The 8,452-nt window shown below is 35.8% G+C and overlaps 1 non-coding gene across 1 annotated transcript; it reads left to right on the top strand.

Moving 5' to 3' along the window:
* The first annotated feature begins 6,692 nt into the window (after nucleotides 1-6,692).
* Nucleotides 6,693-6,819, top strand: LOC118659515. The gene has a single exon (XR_004968618.1). It is a non-coding gene; the product is annotated as a U6atac minor spliceosomal RNA (small nuclear RNA).
* Nucleotides 6,820-8,452: the final 1,633 nt, after the last annotated feature.

Here is an 8,452-nt window from a genome sequence, read left to right as displayed (position 1 = left end):
ATCAGGATTTTAAAAAGATTCCCAGATGATTCTAATGTGCAGCCAAGGTTGAGAATCACTGGTCTAAAGAAAAGTAACCAATATTACAAATCAGTTTGTTTGTTTTTTTATCTATAACTAAGAAATCAAATTTTCAAACATTTGAAGTATCTGTAAATAGCTTCAGATTATGTTTTTATTGTTAAAGATATACTCACTTTTTTTAAAAAAGGGCCAAATTTCCCTAAGGATATAAACTATTGAGTAGTATTTCTCCTTTCTCTTGACAGTATTGATTCCATTTCCCAAAGATGACCACTGTTAACAGTTTCTTGTTAATATATCAGAACTTTATAAACACAAGTATTATATATACTCCTTTATTTTATATAAATAAGATCAACCTGTATAGACTGTTTTTAACATGCTTTCTTGCCCTAGCTGGTTTGGCTCACTGGATAGAGCATAGGCCTGGAGACTGAAGGGTCCCAGGTTCGATTCTGGTCAAGGGCATATACCTTGGTTGCAGGCACATCCCCATTAGGGGGTGTGCGGGAGGCAGCTGATCGATGCTTCTCTCTCATCGATGTTTCTAACTCTCTATCCCTCTCCCTTCCCCTCTGTAAAAAAAAAAAGCAATAAAATATATTTTTTCAAAAAAACATGCTTTCTCTATTTAATGATATGCCTTGAATATTTTATGTCACTAGATGTATATCTACCTCTCTTCAAATTGTTGAACTATATATGTAAACATATAGTTCAGTAATTACACCATATAATTTAACACTCCTCTATTACAACTGATATTTTTATTTGTTTTGGTTTCAGATAGCTGAAATAGTCATCACTTAAGATAGAAATTATCTCTAAAAGTAAATGATTAATGTAGGGGAAGTTTGTCTTTGTGTCGGTTTTGTTTTTCTATTTGGTTGGTTTTATTTCTTCCTAACAAGGTATTTTAGCAAATTGCCTCTATGCTTTTGATCATGTGAGTAATTATCTAAGAAAATAGGAATATTACATATTTTCCATAGATTGTAAAAATGCTGTAAGTAAGTGATGGAATCCAATGAAACACTTATCTTCGTGCTTACCCAAATCATAGCTGTACAGAAACCCTACAAACATTTTAATTAAATGTACTCACCTCCTTTATTTTAAATTGAAGTGAGCAGTGACTGCAGTGATTTCAGAGCCATCGTGTTGAAATTTTCCATTTTAACAGTTAATGTTACAAAATAAGGTTTATCGTTCCACTGAGTGGGTTTTTCCAGGAGTTTCCCAGACACAATTGTAAGTTCTTGTGCACTTCTGTCAAGATCTGTCAGCAATAAAAGCTAAGTTTTATTTCATTAATGATAAGTCACTAGGGGCCTAGCTTCTAAGAAATGTTTATTGAAACCCTTTAGATTTTATTTCTCAGAGAAGGATTCAAGATTTGAACATAATTTAAGAAATCAATTAATTTTTTTAAAAAGAGTCCTAATGGAAAAAATCACTCCAATGCATAAAAACGCAAGTAACTATTGCAGTCATATTTGATGCAACTTGGGGAAAAATGCTTAATAATTTAATAGCAGCAGCAGAAACATTTTTGATGAAGCACTTGCATCTCTTCCTTCTGAAAATCCTTTGTGATTAAGTGGACAGGAAAAAAAGAGGAATAGTCACGTATGCAGATTGCCAAGTGAGACATAAGTATTGAGTGAATATCAGTGACTTTTTTCTGCCAGGTCAAGTCATGTCTCACCCAAAAATGATAGCCAGCCACAGCATAATCATCTTACAAGATGGGAACTGGTGCAATTTCCTCAAAACCACATTATAAAATACTCCACTGTACTTGCTCTCTGGCTTTGACCCTGAATTACATTGGTACTCCATTCAGTCAAATAGAAAGCTACAATAGCTGCACAAAGTCTAGACCATTTTTCCTTCTCTGTGTACTGCAGTTCACACAGATCCCCTGAAATGCATACAAAGCATATACACATTTTTTAGTCATAGGAGAATAACAATAATTCATCCTCTGGCAGAAAAAAGTCACTGATATTCACTCAATACTTATGTCTCATTTGGCAATCTGCATACGTGACTATTCCTCTTTTTTTTCCTGTCCACTTAATCACAAAGGATTTTCAGAAGGAAGAGATGCAAGTGCTTCATCAAAAATGTTTCTGCTGCTGCTATTAAATTATTAAGCATTTTCCCCCAAGTTGCATCAAATATGACTGTAATAGTTATTTGCGTTTTTATGCATTGGAGTGATTTTTTCCATTAGGACTCTTTTTAAAAAAATTAATTGATTTCTTAAATTATGAGTGATGTTTGTATGAGATGAGAATATTCAATTTAAAAATTGTAATCACAAAAACTTAATTTCAAGTACCACTGAAAGAAAGATGTATTTACATCAACATTAAATATTAATGTATACCAAGCTAACTGGGCCAAATACCTCACCCATGTCATGTTGTCACCATCATGAACTGTCTGCTGCATCACTGAAACTCTGCTGTTTTAATTCAGTTCTGAATCTATTTTGCTACCAAGTCTTAGTTGAAATTATCTTTTTAGATTTTTTCAATTACAGTCTATATTCAATATAGTTTTGTATTTGTCTTATGTGTATAATATAGTGGTTAGACAATCATATACTTTACAAAATGCCCCGCCCCCAGTATTTTCACTATCCACCTGGCACTGTGCATAGTTATGACAATGCTATTGACTATATTTTCTCTACTGTACTTTTCATGGCCATGACTATTTTGTAACTACCATTTTTTACTTCTTAATCCCTTTACCTTTTTTCACCCAGCCCCCTCCAATCCCCTCTCCTCTGGCAACCATCAGTCTGTTCTCTGTATCCATTAGTCTGTTTTAATTTTGTTTGTTCATTTATTCTATTCTTTAAATTCCACATATAAGTGAAATAATATGTTATTTGTCTTTCTCAACTGACTTAGCATAATATCTTCTAGGTTCATCCATGCTGTTGCATATGGTAAGATTTCATAGTTTTTATGGCCAAGTAATTTCGATTGTACATAAGTACCACAGTTTTTTATCCCACGCCTCTAGTGTTGATTGGTACTTGGGTTGATAATATCTTAGCTATTATAAGTAATGTTGTAATGAACATAGGGGTGCATATATTCTTTTGAATTAGACTTTGGGGTTTCTTCAAATAAATGCTCAGAAATGGAATCACTGGGTCATAAGGCAGTTCCATTTTTAATTTTTTGAGGTCACTCTATACTGCTTCCCATAGTGACTGCACCAATCTGCTTTCCCACCACAGTGCATGAGGATTCCCTTTGCTCCACCTCTACACCAATAATTTGTAGTTTATTTATTGATGATAGCCATTCTGACAGTTGTGAGGTGATATCTCATTGTGGTTCTAATTTGCATTTTCCTGATGATTAGTGACATTGAGCATTTTTTGGTCATCTGTGTGTCCTTTTTAGAGAAGTGTCTATTCAGACCTTCTGTCCTTTTCTTTTTTCAGAGCAGTTTTAGATTTATAGAAAAAATGAACATTAAGTACAAAGAGTTCTTATATACACCCATTTCTCCATTCTCCCCTAAGGTTCCCCCTGCTTATTAATATCTTGCATTAATGTGGTACATTTGTTACAATTGAAGCACTAGTATTGACGCATCAAAATCACCCAAAGTCCATAGTATATGTTAGCTCTGCCCATTTTTTTATTGGATTGTTTGTTGAAATGATTAATTTTCTGATCTCAGTGTCTTTTTAATTCCCAATGCAAAAATATATTCAGATATATAAAATATTTGATTTATTGTGGCTAGAAAGCCTTCAAAAATGTAATTAGAAATACCTCTACTTCTAAGGTACATATTTTCCCTGTGAAGTAACCTAGCAATATTTGCACTAAATCCCATTTTCTTAAACTTTTCTATCTCATCTATTCACTCCTTATGTAATAAGAGCTTGCTATCAACTTTAGGACTAAATTAATTTAATAGTAAGCAAAATGTTATTCAAATGAAGTCATCTCCTATGTTCAAGTTAGACCTGTGTAGGGGAAGAAAAACTTTTCCCTCTGCCCTTTTAGGTTCAGTACCTGGGGCCTGTGACTTAAAGTGACAGAGGGCAGAATGACAAGAGAAGAAGTTGATTTGTATGTATCCCAACAGGAGCTAATCAAAGAAGCTGGCTTACTCTGGTTAAACTTAGAGGTTTATGTCCCTGACTTAAGGAAAAGGAAATGGGAAGCAAAGGCTTCTAGGGAAAAACAAGTAAACTTCTTTAAGACAAATAGGTTTTTAGGAAAGCAAAGGTGAGCTAAGAAAGTTTGTGATAATGTTTCTGTATGCAGAAGCAAGTAGTCTTTCCCTCTTCCTCTCGGCCATGACACTAAGGTTAGGTTTATTCTTGGTCTCTTTCCTGAGAATAGATTCTTCCTGAAAAGGGGGTTTTTGACAGCCTCATTTCCAAGAAGTTTCTTCTTTTAGTCAGATAAGGGAAGATCCCAGGAGGCTTCTTTCTGCATCTATTGATTCTCAAATGTCTTCAGCTTAAAATAACCTTCATACCAACTCTGGGGTTCTCAATGGGTTCCCACACCTATTAAATGAAATTTTTTTTAAAAAAGTAGAAGGAGTAGGAGGAGGAACAGTAGGAGGAGGGGATAAAATTATGACTTTCATACAAATATAAAATTAAAATGTCTCAAAGACTTTATTTAACTTATTTGCTAATGAGGAAACCAATAAGATGTTACAATCGATTCAAAGAATTAAAAACATATATATAATTTACTTCAGCATTCCTATATATGTATATATAAGTAAGAATACTGAAGTAAATTTGCTGAATACATGCAAAAATGTATAATCAGTGTATCTCACAATCTGTTTTTGTCCCACACAATCTATATTACTATGGACAAGAGTCATTTGCATTACTATAAATTTTTAAAATAATTCTTTATTGTTGAAAATATTACATATGCCCCCCATTGACCCCCTCCAGCCCACGCCCAAACCCCCCACCCCAGGCCCTCACTGCCCCACTGTCTGTAGCCATGGGCCATGCATATATGCATACAAGTTTCTTGGTTGATTACTTCCCACCCCCCCCACCCCCCCCCCCCCCCCGCCTTCCCTCCAAGTTTCCTCACTCTGTTCTTCAATGTCTCTGGATCCACTCCGTTCATCAGAACTATAAAAAGTCTGCAAACTAGAGTTGTAAAATAGCTCAAAGACAATATAAGGTGGAGATAACCTGGCCCAAGGAACCTTATCTTTTTTGCCCATTGCAGTGTCTTTCATAATTTTTTCTGTCATATCTTTGCCTTTTATTTATAACTTTTTTATTTTATGTCCTAATTTGACTAGGCAGAGTTCTGTGACCAAATAAAGTTGTGGCCAACTTCCTTCATTAGTCTCTTCACTGTCACATTGAATTCTCATTCTTTTCTTATTCCTTCCACCTGACAGGGCCACAATCATAATACATATTGCAATGGAGTTTGAGTATCTCCTATCTTTTCTCTGACTCTATCTGCACTCACAACACTGGAGACATATAAGAACACATGCAAAGAACAACACAGAAACCTCATGGGCTTAGCTTCTTCCTCTTTCACCTCGTGACTCTTGGTTATATAACAAATCAACTCCCATACATATGTAGAATTTTGCATGAGAACATAGGGCTCTTCCAAGGGTTGTTAAGCATTACGTACTGGCTGGTCAGTAAACAATGACACATGTTCTCAGCACTACACACTCTGTTTCAACCTTAGTTATCAAATATATTTACTAAATTATTGAGGTTCAATGCTCTGAATAAGTCTAGGTCTGTTCTTACCAATTTTGTTATTGGAGTATCCAACTTGCAGCCTTTATAGGCCCAGATGTATGACAATTCAAATACAAAACTATTCAAAAGTTGGCATACCAACCACACTTAAAGGATCCTATCTAATGCAAACAGTGATCCCTCATATTCAAATACCAATACCCTTTTGCAAAAGAAATTCTGCCTTATATGAGAACATGGATGAGCCTTGAGGACATTATGCTAAATGAAATAAGCTAATTACAGAAGGACAATACTTCATGATTCTACTTATAGGAGTTATTTAAAACAGTCAAATTCATGAAAGCAGAGAGTAGAATATTGGGTTCCAGGGGCTGGGAGCTGGGGGAAATGAGAGGTTGCTAATCAACAGGTAAATAATTTCAGTTATGCAAGATGAATAAGTTATAGAGATCTGCTGTGCAACATTGTGCCTGTAGATAACAATACTGTATTGTACACTTGAAAATTTGTTAAGAGGATATATCTCATGTGAAGTGTTCTTACCACAATAAAACATATCTATAATAATAAAAGCTTAATATGCTAATTAGACCAGACGTCCTTCCAGATGACCTTCTGGACAAAGCCAGGGCTGCAAGAGAAGTCCAGGTCCCGGGTGCCAGAGAGAAGATGGTGGCGGCAGCCAGGGGGAGGAAGGTCTACTCTTGAACGAATTCGTGCATCGGGCCTCTAGTTTTATATAAAGTGGAAGAACTGTAAAGACTCAATAAAATATAATTTGCTCAGTAAGGTAGTCATATGAAACAGCTATTCTCCTATTTATTTAATGTATGAATACATCTTTTAAAGTGAAATAGTAACTATGGCAGCTTTGCATCCAACGGATTATGTCATCCAAGATGTTTTTCTAGTGTATGAAAGGGGAGAAGCTTAGCACTCCCTTTGGCAAGGATGGAAGAGTCCCTCAGGCTTACACAACACGTATATGGTTAAGGCATTGCCACAAATTTCGTGGCATCTAGCTATTTTCTTTTTTAATTTAGGATGATGGAAAAGTTCTGTAAACGGACAGTAGTGATGGTTGCACAACAATGTGAATATACTTAATGCCATTAAAGTATGCACTCACGATGTGTTAAAATTTTGTTATTTACATTTTGCCACAATAAAAATTAATTTCAATTACAATATATTTTTGTATTCCATCCCATATCCTAATGGTGCCACACATTGTGATCCTTTGGATAAACTTATTGGGGAAAGTTTTAGTTGTTCTTTATAATTTCTGATGCCTTGTAAAGCAGTTATGGGCCCTGAGGTGTGGCTATCCTAATATGTTGGAAGAGGGCTAAAGGTCTGCATGAGAAAGATCTAAGAACTATAGAGGTTTCTGGAAATCCAGGCCCAGACAAGGCTGCAGCCAGGGAGTCTGGAAGCTACTGGGAGGTAGAAAAAGATGAATTCCCATTAGCACGCAAGCCACAGAGATTTTGTAAGTGTCAGTCTAGTAAAGATAATCTGCCTTGAAATGTAAACTCTCTTTTCTCTCTCTCCCATTTAAAATTGTCAACCACTGAAATATGTAGGTTAGCGCAAGACAAAAACAGCGTCCGGGCAGTGGTTAGCTGGCTACATGCCTACAGCATGTTTACTTGCTGCACTATGAACTATTTCTTATGTAACTCTGGGGGCAACTTTGCCAGAGTTGCTCAATATCATTTTTTCTACTTATTAGTGCTGTAATAATATGGCTAATAATTTTTCTTAATGACATTTCATGACAAATCATCGTGTAGAGAGAAAAAACGTTTTTCCACTTCTTTAGATTTTGAATCTGTAAGGGAAGAGGGAAGAAAAATGTTCCTCTATGCCCTTATATTCTGTAACTAAGGCTCACAAACTGAACTAACAAAGACAAATTAACAGGTGGAAAGTTTATAAATTTTATTGATATGAATATTTAAAATGTCACAAAGACAGAGATTCCTCAGAAAAGAAATGAGAACTCAAAAGAGGCAGTTAGGCTTATTAACATTTTAGCAAAGGGTAACAAGTTGTGAAGTGACTAGACAAAGGAAAGAGAGATTTGGGCTTCTTGCGAGAAGGTAAACATATAGGAAACCAATGGAATAAAAATGTTATTTAAGGCCTGGCTGGCATGGCTCAATGGTTGAATGTTGACCTATGAACTAAGAGGTCAAGATTCGATTCCAGGTCAGGGCATAGGCCCGGTTTTGGGCTCGATCCTAAGTGTGGGTGTGCCAGAGGCAGCCAATCAGTGGTTTCCTCTTATCATTGAGGTTTCCATCTCTCTCTCACTCTCCCTTCCTCACTGAAATCAATAAAAATATTTTTAAATGTTATTTAAGTAAAGTTGGTTTGTTCGGATGCATCCCAACGTCAGCTTTCCATCCCCAGTGATAAGGGTTGCTCTCCTGGTATGGGAGAGAAGAGGGAAACACCTCCACAAAGGGAATGTATGCTCTACTCTTAGGTAGATGAGGGAAGGTAGAGAGCTCTCCCAATGTCTGCCTTTTCTCAATTGCTTTCAGTTCAAAATAATCTTTATGCCACAGTGGCATATTTTAGGGTGGCATATTCTCCTTCCCTTCAACTTCTCCAAAATGTTCCTATTAACATCACTTACTAGCCCCTTACTCCACCACC

This window comes from Myotis myotis, unplaced genomic scaffold (genome assembly GCF_014108235.1).
Source record: "Myotis myotis isolate mMyoMyo1 unplaced genomic scaffold, mMyoMyo1.p scaffold_m19_p_6, whole genome shotgun sequence".
NCBI classification, from domain to species: Eukaryota; Metazoa; Chordata; class Mammalia; order Chiroptera; family Vespertilionidae; genus Myotis; species Myotis myotis.
The sequence above is the reverse complement of the archived record's forward strand: the minus strand, read 5'-3'. Positions and strand labels throughout refer to the sequence as shown.